This window comes from Artemia sp. Qi Xiang Cuo, chromosome 5 (assembly GCF_049724085.1).
Source record: "Artemia sp. Qi Xiang Cuo chromosome 5, ASM4972408v1, whole genome shotgun sequence".
Lineage (NCBI taxonomy): Eukaryota > Metazoa > Arthropoda > Branchiopoda > Anostraca > Artemiidae > Artemia > Artemia sp. Qi Xiang Cuo.
Window position 1 is genome coordinate 4,135,260 of NC_142798.1, and position 12,239 is coordinate 4,147,498.

The following is a 12,239-nucleotide window of genomic DNA, read 5'->3' on the forward strand; positions in this document are numbered from 1 at the left end:
TTATGTAACTGTATTATGTAATGGACAGGTAGGCTAAATAACCTTCAGATTGCTGGAAATCATTAACTGGCTTCCAGATCAAGACTAAAGGCAATGTTAGAATTAAGAATGAGTTTTTAATCTCAAACTGTCTGATGAACATATTGTAACATTTCTATGCAGACTTGGCCTATACTGTAAATATGGTAAGTTAGATCAAGGATTTTTTAGGGTATGTTAGTCTTGATGTTACTGAGACCACCTTAAGCCAATCTACTACAAATCTGTTATTTTGGATACCCTATACCAAATGCTGGGTAAATCTAACATTTGGCATAGCCTACCCTAGCCTACAGTTAGGGATATTACTTGTCTTATGTACTACCATCAACATAATGTACTATTTCACCCCTGCAGTAGTACACGATGGGATCTGCACCTCATAATTTGAGTACTACACCCCATCATCAGTACTACATTAAACATGGCTTAGGTTGTACTATGCTATACATGGAGTAGTATACTTGGTTAGACATAGGTCTAACCTATGTCTTTAAACGTATTAAAACTTCGATCGGGTAAGAAGTCAAGTTTTCTCTAGTTCATTCGCACCTCTGCAAGTTTAGAAAGTTGGCCTAGAAAAGTTCCGATTCATGGGAACTGGTGTGGTGGTAGATTTCATGCCGTTAATCCGGTCACAAGTGCTAGACAAAACCGAAACCGTTGAGGCATTTTCGATACGAATCCTTGCAAGGCTCTTAAATCGACTCCCAAAAACTACAACCGAGCTGCATATTATAGCTAATCGGTATGACGGAGTGTTCGGCCTTGTAAATATTTCCGGGAATCCTATTGTTCTAAAAGACAGTAGTGGATGTCATGAGTGGAGAGGAAATACAGTGACGAAGAGTTTTATCGTTACGAAGAGCATGGTGCTAGAAAACTGGGATATTTGCTTATGCAGTCAGAGAGTAAGGCAAGACTTGTCGAATGTATTTTTGAATTGTGGAGCCATGTCTGTCTTTCTGAATTATGATTTACCATTTACCTCTCTGGTGGATTCAGTGATAGAATGAAAGTGCTAAAACTGGTCCCATCCAAAAATAACTATAGATCCGAACCCGGGCTACGAAGCGAACTTATGCAACACACATGAAGAAGCAGACACGCGTTTTGCTCTCCATGTTGCCGAATGCTACAGAAATGGATGTTCCCAAGTAATTATTGAAGCAAATGACGCACATATTTATGCCCTGTTGTTACAGAACACTCGCAAAGTAGTCTTTTGTGGTTGTGACATAGATTAGGAACCGCTACTCTACGTTAAGTGTCATGACAAAGTCTTTCTAACCCGGTAAACTGCTAAAAGTTCATTGTGGGCTGTTGAAGAGTCAAAACGGCTGCTACATTGCATTAGTGAATGTGACATGGTCAGTTTTTTCTTCTCAAAGGGCAAAAAAACATTTGCTACATCTGCTGTTAAATCACAGATCATTCAAGAAATTGCTGATCTTACACAGAAAGTGAGGAGTGATATCAAAAACATCATTATGTACGAGCCCGAAATCTTGCGGATCTGTAAAAAACTGACTGTATTGGTATATAGCAAAAAAAACAGTCAGAATTTGATTCTCTCAATAACCTCCGAATTCATTTATTTCCCAGAAAAAAAGAACTTGAACAGCTTACCCCCAACAGATGGTTCTTTCGTATATCACGTCAAGAGAGCTATACTTCAATGGCGCATTATTCTTCAGGCTGTGATTCCTAAGCCCTATATCTTCAACACACTTGAGTTTGGCTGGACCCATCACGACATTTTAGGAGTCAGTCCAATGATTTCAGCACTGACCCACTGGCCTCCATCTGTCAACAAGGCTTCAACCTTTTGTTACTGTAAAACTGTGTGTGGTAAAAAGTGCCCTTGTTTGGGGATAAAGCCATGCGAAATTCTTTGCGCATGTGGTGGGTGATGTGGTGCTGACAGCGACGATTCGGACGAGGATTAACGGGATTTTTTTTGTATGTTTGAGGAAAACCGTTGGGATGTGCGGGAATTGTATTTTGACAGGCTTTACCTGTAGCTTTACTTACAGTAAGCTTTACTTACAGTACTTAAAATAATAAACACTCTTTAATCATCTTACAGGTTTAAGCTTTCAGCTTCTGTCAAGCAGGGTTCTTCCGTGTCCGTTTACTACCTTACAAAGCTTCGTAGGTTGATTATAATCTGGATTTACAACTATATTTGTAAGAAAATCGGAGTTTATAGCAAATTAAATAGCAAATAGCAACTAAAGTTGAAACTCGATGACCAAGTTAACACTATCGTTGGACTCGGTGTCAAAATTTGGCATAAAAACATATCCTGCGATACCATTTATCCAAAAAAAATTTTTAGGCCTACAAATAAGTAATTAACCTATAACAAACGAAGTTAAGATTGGGCTGCAAAGTAAAGCTGATATTCGGATTTGGCGTTAAATTCTGGCAGAAAAGATGTGTCACATCATCATCGCGGACAAATGTACTTCTGTATATAATTTTAGACCTACACTTTTTCAAAAAATTATAGATGGCTTCACCAAACAGTTTAAGCTTTGAACTTACAGCAATGTGACGCTAAATACGAAAGGTAAATTCTGGGAAAGAAAGAAAAACAAAAAATTATTAGAAAGGTCTGCGATACGTGGATTTGTTGAAAAGGAACCTTTGAATTTTTGTATTTCTAGGGCAAATTACTAAATATCAGTCTAGAACCCCAGAGCTACACGATATTTCAGAAAAAATTTAACATATTCTATGAGAAGACCATATTAGGACCAAATTGAGATGTCGCACCACTAAATCGGAGTGGTATAACTTTAGAAAAAAAAAAGAGTTTGTACACTTTTTATAGGCCTAAAAAGGGTATTTTTTTACTTTTACAAGGTCAGTAGAGTGCTATGTACCATTTTGCTTGCCTTATGTTCCTTCCTGTGCTATTTGCTTGCCTTATGCTCCTTGGTACCTTTCCAGAGCATGTACTTATGGATTTGCTTGGTTTATGTTCCTTCCTGTGCTATTTGCTGGGACAAAAAAAACTCATGCACAAAAAACTTTACCTAAAATATAATGAGAATATATAAAATGGGCTGTATTTTCATCTATCAGAAGAGGGAGGAGGGGTGAAATAAAGCAATATTTATTTAGGAAGGATATTCTAGGTAAGTATTTATGATTGTTTTAGAGTCATTTTTGGAATTTTTTAGTTTAATACAATAGAGATAGGGCTCTTCTGAAGGAAGCATTATAAACCATCACCTTTTAAATTTTAATTTAATGCCCCTTGTGATGTTTAGAGCTGTATTTGTGACAATTTACCATTACTCCTCCTAATCTTTCTAGATATAGCCCTAGACTACATACGAAATTCTTATTTTATAATATATAGCAATTTTCAGTTGATCACACTGTCATCTTTCCTTCATTTTCATCCTTGTTTTAAGTAACTCTTTTGATAATACCATTTCATTTGTTTTTATATGACACATAGCCTAAAAATCATATTTGAAAAATAATGCTATTCACCTGGTAGAATTGCAATGTTTGAGAAACATTATACCTTAAATTACAACATTAATTTAAGGATTCAAAATTAATGATTAAAAAACTAAACCATAGTTGCTAGCAATAGGACAATATCTTTTATGGCACCATTTTTATTTTATATTAGTTTTGTATAGTCTAGGGCTATATAAAAGGGGGGTGGCTGAGGGTGAATTTCATAAACAATAGCTTTACCCATAAAAAGAGCACAGAATCAGCTAATTAAAAATGCATCTTTGTTCTAGCATGTCTCCTTCTGAAGAGTCTGCCATTCGGCAAATTTTCTGCACAGGCTATTATAAAGTAAGAATTTCATCACCTTTAATCTCAGTTTTATACATAGCCTAGGCCTATATCTGAGACCCTTAGAGGGACATGGGGTGAATTTGCACAAAGACAAAACTAAAAGTTGGTAGCTAACAATAATTTAGAAATTTTAAGGTGCTACTCTTTTTGTTTGTAGCATTTCTTTCAGAAGAGCCCTAACTCAACAGTGTAACCTTTTTACAGAATTCTTTTCCAACATTTGAGCATTGTTGCATATGGAATCCCCACCCAGACTGATGATATGGTTTTTCTGTATAATTATCTGTTACATGCTTACGAAGTTGCCATTGGTGCCTCATCCCCAGTCAAAGTAAAAAGACTTTCAAATAGCCATCAACCCTATGGTAGCCTCCCCCTCCTCTCCTTTTCTCTGAGCCATCAACTGGATTTAGAAAACAAATAATACAGAAGCTCTTTAAAACAAAAGGATTGATCAGTTTCTATGGTGATAATTCATAAGGGCCATTGTTAAAAAAAAAAACTTGCCAGTTTGAACAATCCCCCCAACCACCCCAAGGTATCCACTAATGTCTGTGCCTCCTTCTACCCCTGTAATTTTTTTTTTTAATGATTATGGACTTGCACCACCAAATTTAGTCTTTCAACTGTCTAGTAGTGTTCATAATAATGTTTCTGTGCCTGATCCTGACATTTCCTTTGTTTCTTCTGCAATTTGTTCACCTACTGTTTCTTCTTTGTCATTTCATAGTGCTGTATCAAAAACCTTTTACCAGTTCTTTGGTTCCTGCTTACCCTAGTCCTGCATCCTCTCAGATTCCTACCTCACAAGGAATGAAGTTCCATAGCTCCAATGTTGATAGCCCCCTTAATATGCTTTCTGATATTTTCATATGATAACAGAAGGAGTGGATGTCGCAGCAATTACAGAAGTTTCACCAAAAACACCTTGTCAGTCTTATCACCTGATTATATTAAAATCAATGGTTACCTTAAATTGCAGCTAGGAGCAATTACTCTTTTCTAACCTGAATTCCCCACTTTGCCACCAAGGAGTGTGCTTATACATAAGAGATGGACTAAAGGTTAGTCTCATTCATTTTAATTCTATGACTACTGATGGAATTGAGCTTGTTTAGATAAAAATACAGAATCAAACAATCACAATTGTAGTGGGTGCTATTTATAGAAGCCCTAGTGCTCCTTGTGCTTTGGACTCCAAATCTAATTTGGCTGCTATGTTATCAAATGTGATGCCCAATTTTGCCAGATATGATCTTGTCCTTCTGGGGGACTTCAACCTTCCTGAAACCCAATGGATTGGTAGATCTGGGTTTGCATCAGAGATTCTCCTTTTTTATCTACCCTCTCTCAAACAATATCACAACCAACTTGTTTCAGGGAAGGTTAAGTTTCCACCACTCTTGATCTGGTTATCTTGATTTTCTTGTTAAGAATGTAATATCCACACCTGGTGGTAATAGCAACCATGTTGTAATTATTTTGGAGTTATGTCTCCCTGCTAAACAACCTTCTTCTAAGCAACAAAAATATGTCAACTACAAAACAGTCTCTGAAAGGCTTGCCAATGTCAACTGGAAACAGCTTACTAATCATAATATTGATGAGAGTTGGTAAAATGTAAAAATGGAAATTCTGTATGTTGAAAAGTCTTATACCAGATTTTTTCAGGCAAAAAGTTTACCTCTTTTAACTACCAAATAAGTAAGCTAATCAACAGAAAACGTTAAATATCTAGAGTCCACACTCAATTCTTTTCATCACAAATTGTCAACAGCTACATCCATTGATGTTTTCAAACAAAGGCTGGATGCTGAGCAGTCCTCCAGAGAGTGTAAAGTCAATTGGGATTATACCAATCATGCAACAGCACCTGGTCACTAAAGAACTTTGAATACAACTCAAGTCATCATTCTGGAGCTCTACAAGGAGAAATCCTTAGATTGCTCTTAGAGGCAATTTAAGGTAACCCTGATCTGCAAAAAGAGGTAGGGGTAAAATTCTAAACAGCCTACTTCCTGCTATTTTGGAAAGTAGTTAGGTTAGGAAAATGAAACTTTTAGGGATGGATCTACAGACTAAAGTATATCCTGGGAAGATATTTCAAAGTACATACCTCCACTCCTTCTCTTTCTAGAAGGCACTGATCTTTAAAAATCTTTGTTTTATAAAAGTGAAACCTTGCAAAATTGATCTTTTGCTTAATGAAGCACAAGAAAAGTATTTTCAGCTTCACAGCTTTGCTCAATCCCAATCTATGAGATTTCAAAGATATGCACACACTTCCTAAGTTTAGAAAAAAACCTACAGATATGGCTTAGAATTCTAGCCTAGGCCTATTTGAATGATAGGAATTTCAAAAACCAAAACCAGAGAAGAAACTGAAAAATAAGGTATAATATTGTTTTGCCAAAATTCCAATAGGTATAGTAAGCAAACCTGTCAAGTAGGCAAATTTCTAAGCTATAGAAATCAGAGAGAGTTAACATAGCAGCTTGGCAATACTTCCCAGAGAACACCTATTTTTGGGTAATGTCTATATTAACAGACTATTCAGGTAGCTAAGAAACAAACTTACCACTGTAGTCAGAATTGCATCCTGAACCCAACTTTGACATACATTTGCATCAGAAATGAACTTTGCATCTACCCCTATATATACCAATTCAGGGTAGGCCTAGGCTATATATTTGAAAATTAAGGGGTGGGGGTAAAGTTCAAAATTACCTCTATAGTCAGAATTGCATCTTGAATTGTTCATTTGAAACATTCATTTGCATCAGAAATGAACTTTACACCCCCCCCCCTAATTTGCAAATATATACCCTGAATTGGTAGGGGAGAGGGGTGAAACCACACGGGCAACTCCATACATTTGACCCCTTGTCTAAAGTTTTCGAGCTAATCCATTCAAAATCAATTGAAAGAAAAATTATTAAGTAAGTATTAATTCTAGTTTTGCTTGTTTTGGAGGTGACTTGATTTGATTTAATTTAAGTTGTAATTGCTTGCTGGTTTGTGAGTGCGACCCCACAACATGAATATGGTATGTAGTTGCTGTCCCTATAGCATTATTAGTATTCTTTATTTATTTTTTTTTTCTTTCTTTTCTCTCTTTTTTTCTTTCTTTCTTATTATAGTGAATTTAAATGACGTTATATGTATGTATTTTTTTTTACCTCTTTCACCCTATGACAACCGTTTGGTTTTGGGTGAATCATATTTATTTTTGCATTTAAACTTTTTGTTTAATTTAATTAAATTAATGTATCACTATAAAAAAATTCCTACTAGATGAACTTCATGTAACACACATTGGGAGAAAGCTTTAAATTTTGGATAAAAGAGATAACCAAGAAAAGAGGCAAGGAAGTTTTGTAATGCTTGCTGGAAATCCTGACCCATGTAGTCTTTGTCAAATATTTTTATTGAGACATAAGTTAGCAGGATCAGACAAGGTATACCCTTGCTATTTGCATGGCAAGCAATGAATGTTCATCAGTAGGCTTTAAGAGGTTTTCATCAGTAAATATCATGCCGTTATCTACGAAAAAATAAATTTTCAAAATGGCATTAACATGGGGCAACTCTGAACACTTTTTTGGGGGTTCATTTTGGACACTTTCGTGGTATTTGGTTTCGCCCGTACTTACGGAAGTTTTTTGCAACTTGTAAAATTGAACTATATGTAGCTGGAGGCAGAATATTGGTAAAATTGATAGTGTTTATGTTGTGTTATAGAGAACCTGAAGTAATATATTTTTGGCTATCAAAGTTTGTTTGACAAAAGTTATGCCTTGCCTTACAGCCTAGCCTATTTAAACACAATTATTCTGCATAACAATCTTTGTATTGTATCAGATTTTTCCAAGATTAAGTCTGCTTAAGTATTTAGTACAAAATATTTATATGCTTTGTTCCAAGTTTAAGATCTTGTGTTCAAGATTAGACAGTATTTTCTACAATTACAACATCAAACTTGTTTATGGCCCTAACTCCTGAAAACATCAGACCATATCCACTGGGAAAAATGTAAGTGGGTCTATGCAAAAACTGTAGAAAAAGCAAAAGTAGAATTCTGACAGAAACACCAGAAAAAAGGGCACTAGTAGCAGAGACTAGGCTAAGGCTTGCTAAGAAAAGGAAAAAGTTGCTAAAAAGTCAAAGTTTCATTCATTGCTGACAAAACTTGAGGCAGCATTTTAGACATAAATATGCAGCTCAACAACAAGTTGGATGACAAGTCATGGGCATACAGATGGGGGTAAGAGTACGGCCGCGGCCCCCCCCCCCCCTAGAAATTCTAATTTACGCTAAAAAAAAAACAACAAAGAGAAAAATCTCAGTTAAAAAAAAACAACAAACAAGACTGCAGCCAGTGGAGAGAAAAGACAAAAATGTAAAACAACGCAGATATTTTGTCTGTATCCAAACAAGGCATCTTCTGCACAAAAGAAACACAAGAAGAACAAGATAAAAAACAGAGCTAAAACTTAAAACGAATAAAACCACCACCAAAAAAAAATTACAATTGGCACAAACTGATCCACATGTATCAGTTTGTGCCAATTGTATATATTTTTTTTGTGGTGGTTTTACTGGTTTTTTGTTTTAGCTTGGTTTTTTATCTTGTTCTTCTTGTGTGTTTTTTGTGCTGAAGGCGCCTTGTTTGGATACAGGCTAAATATCCATGTTGTTTTACATATTTTGTTTTTTCTCTCCACTGGCTGCAGTCTTGTTTGTTGTTTTTTTTTTTCACAGAGATTTTTCTCTTTGTTGGTATTTTATCATGGCTGGCCAGTTTGGCTTAAGATATTTCATTTACAAATTTACACTAGATATGGCTGATAAAGCAGATGGTTGAAAAAACAGTTGAAAAAAGGTAGATGGCTAAAAAAGCAGTTGATAAAAGGCAGATGGTTAAAAAGCTGGAAATAAACATCTGGAATGACAGAATAAAAGTCAAACAAGAAGCAACTATCCATAATGTCTTGGGGAGATTTAGCTCTAATCTAAGAAGGCTAATTAATGCTTAAGCTTATTGACAATTACTTATTAATAAAGATTTCATAGGTATGATAGAGCTTTCTGGCAATGCAAGCTTTTGTGAACTGCCAATATAACCTCAGCCCCTGCCCTTCATCACAGAATTGCCCCCCCCCCCCTAGACAAGAAGCTATGTATGCCCATGTGACAAGTCTTTACATTGTGGAAGTATCAGTGACTTTGAGACTGATGAAGAATTATCTTGTAAAAATTTTGTGCTTGTAAGATTTATGGTGGGAAAGAAGCAAAATTCTGCTGTTGACCATGTTGGTGAAATTGAAGAAATAAGTGGCAGAGTACCAAAAATAAACTATGTGTGCAAGTCTGGTTGGAAGTTCATCTTCCCTGAATGTTGGGATTATGCAGTAACTGACTTTCAGGACATTATCATGAAGCTTCTTGTGCTGGTTTCTGTAAGAGGAACTGAGCAAACAGCCAAAGCTATTGTATTTGGCTGTGATTTCTCATAAAATAAATTTAATGTTGCATTTAACTTGTATATAATCTGAATTAAATGTTATTATTATTTGGATCAATTATTACAAGCACTAGTTAATGAATGTCCAGAAATGCCCCATGTGTGTCTAAAGTCACCCCCTGGTTGGGGCAACTTTGGACACTTGAACAGGTCACACGTTTTTGGGTGTCTCCAAGAAATGACTCAAGGGATGTTATTGAAAAAAATCACCAAGACAAGTGAATAATTGAGGGTAAATTTTTGGCAGTTCATATTATTGACTTACAAATAAAGTAAACATACTACTTGATGCCTTTTTTTATGCTCTTTCTAAATATAACAATCATTTTTGTCAGAAATGAATTTTACCCCCACCCCTATATATACCATTTCATTGGTATATGTAGGGTGAAACCCATTTCACCCTGAATTGGTATATATAGGGGTGGGGGTGAAATTTTTTTTTGACAAAAATGATTATTATATTCATAAAGAGCATAAAAAAAAGGCATTGAGTAGTATGTTCACTTTATTCATGAGTCAATAGTATGAACTGCCAAAAATTTACCTAATTGAGTTGTCTATTCATGTAAAAAGGAAGTTTGTGTCTTTAGAAATTTGCCTTGTAGGGGGTCAAACTCTTCAAAATGTATGGTTTCACCCCTCTCTCCCCTATATATAGGGGTGAGGGGTAGGCTAAAGCTCATTTAAAACACAAATGCATGTTAAATTTGGATTCAGGATGTAATTCTGACTATAGACGTAAGTTTATTTCTTAGCTACCTGAATAGTTCATTAATAGAAACCTTACCCATATTTTTTTGGCCCTAGATTCATTACTGATTTTTTTATTTTTCTAACCAAGGCTAATCAATTTCCAAGATAGCAAGAAGTAGCTTGGTTAGAATTTTACCAAGGTAGGCTACTTAGCATGGGCACCCATAAAGGTGGGCAGGAGGAGGCACCAGCTGCCTCCTGGTTGAATGATGCTGCCTTATTTTTATATTTTGTTTTGAGATTTCTATCATATAGCATTAAGAGTACCAATTAGATCAGGTAAACCCCCCAAGGAATCAGCTTATGGGTGCTCATACAACTTAGCATAGGCCTACCAAAAAGGTAGGCTAGTGCTGGCTATCAGGTGGGATACCACCAGATGGCTAATTTGACAGTGTATATATATATATATATATATATATATATATATATATATATATATATATATATATATATATATATATATATATAAATATTTAAATTAGCCAACTGGCCAACCAGTAGGCTATTTTAAGCATAGGCTAGGAGTCCAGCTGGACATAAGGAAACATATTAAGAAGACAATTCTTACTCCATAATATGGAGAATAATCCTAGTTAACACATTTTTCAGGGGGAGAGCCTTTATCTTCAACTTTTTCTTTGTTTTTCTAAGAAATTCATGAATTTCTTAGAACCTATATAGGCCTATTCACAGAATATATACCCCCACCCCCCTAATGTGCAAATATATACCTATAATTGCATCCTCAATCTAAATATAATATTCATTTGCATCACAAATGAACTTTATTCCCATATTAGCCATGTGGTGGATGTCTCTATGAGGTCAGCAAATGATTCATTAGAACTAGCTTAGCCTGCTACTTGTAAACAATTAGACTTAAACTTACCCAGATAGTCTGTCAGATGCCTTGAAATACATATAAATACTTTTCTATTAGGCTACTTTTGATTTTGCTAATGTTTAACTTGTAAGAAAAGTACAAAAATTAATTATATCACCTGCTGTCTGCTTCTTCTTCATCCATGACCTAATATGACAAATGATTTGCTGTTTCTTCCTTACGGATTCAAACTAATTTTCATTGGTGAATAGTGGATTTAAACTTGTCTGGAAATCCAGGCTTCCTTCTGTTGAATACAGACCTTTCAAGTTAGGAGGTTTACCACTCACCCCTATTTTGGGTACTTATGCATTATAACTAAACCAGCGCTATAGACCTTATTCGTTTTTCCGCCTGAATTGCAACGCTGTGCGAAAATCGGCCATATTGTTGGTAGGTTTGGTGTGCAAACATTACCTTAAAATTACCTTAAATCGCACTTGCTAGCGATAGGACCAATCCTGTGTCCGCCAGCTTCAGTGATGATAGTTAATCATCATTTGTGGCGTCCCAAATGGTGCACCACGGTTTGTTGAGCCACTCTCTATCCACTGATGACTTAAACGCATCCACGCTGGTAGAGGTTACTGTTTTTTCACTAAGGGAGTTCCACAAGCTGACAACTCTATTTGAGAAGAACTTGTTCCTTAGTCTGGTGTTGGCTGGTTTTCGGAATTGCTTTTGAGAATGACCACGAGTTCTGTTTGAATTGTCCGGTTGAAAAAGGCCAGGAATGGTATCCTCAGCATTTAGGAGCTTGTATGCTGTTATCACATCTCCTCGTTTGCGACGATATGTTTGAGATGGTATTCTAAGCTTACGGAGACGGGATGGATAAGGGACATCATAGAGGTCTCTAATACATTTCGTTGCCCTCCTCTGGACTGATTCTAGAGCTGCTTGGTCTGTCTTATTGATTGGGCATGCGATACACATTCCAAACTCTAACCTTGGTCGAACTAGACTCTTGTATAGCTTGGTCATAACAGTTGGAGATCTGCTAGTGAACGTTTTTTTGATTAAGCCAAGAGTCTGATTAACCTTTGCAATAGTCGCTTGTGCATGAATATGAAATTTCAATTCGTCGTCTTCCAGGACACCAAGATCTCTCTCCACGTGGCTACTGGAAATGGCATTTTAGGACCCATCCCTACAATCCAAATGGGATGGGTAGTCCATATGGGATGGGTATAACATGGA

General features: G+C 36.0%; 1 protein-coding gene across 4 annotated transcripts in view; it reads right to left on the reverse strand.

The window, feature by feature from the left end:
- Window positions 1-11,176, reverse strand: part of LOC148951732 (DDB1- and CUL4-associated factor 11) — a 75,329-nt gene extending 64,153 nt beyond the window's left edge. The window contains exons 1-2 of one of the 4 annotated variants that reach the window (XM_089088685.1): window positions 11,046-11,117; window positions 2,943-3,083 (exon numbers count right to left, since the gene is read on the reverse strand). The gene's annotated coding sequence lies outside the window, so the exon portion shown is untranslated. Of the gene's footprint in view, window positions 1-2,942; window positions 3,084-5,620; window positions 5,782-11,045 lie in introns of those variants that run through there. The other 3 variants (XM_089088687.1, XM_089088684.1, XM_089088686.1) reach the window with 3 other exon arrangements.
- Window positions 11,177-12,239: the final 1,063 nt, after the last annotated feature.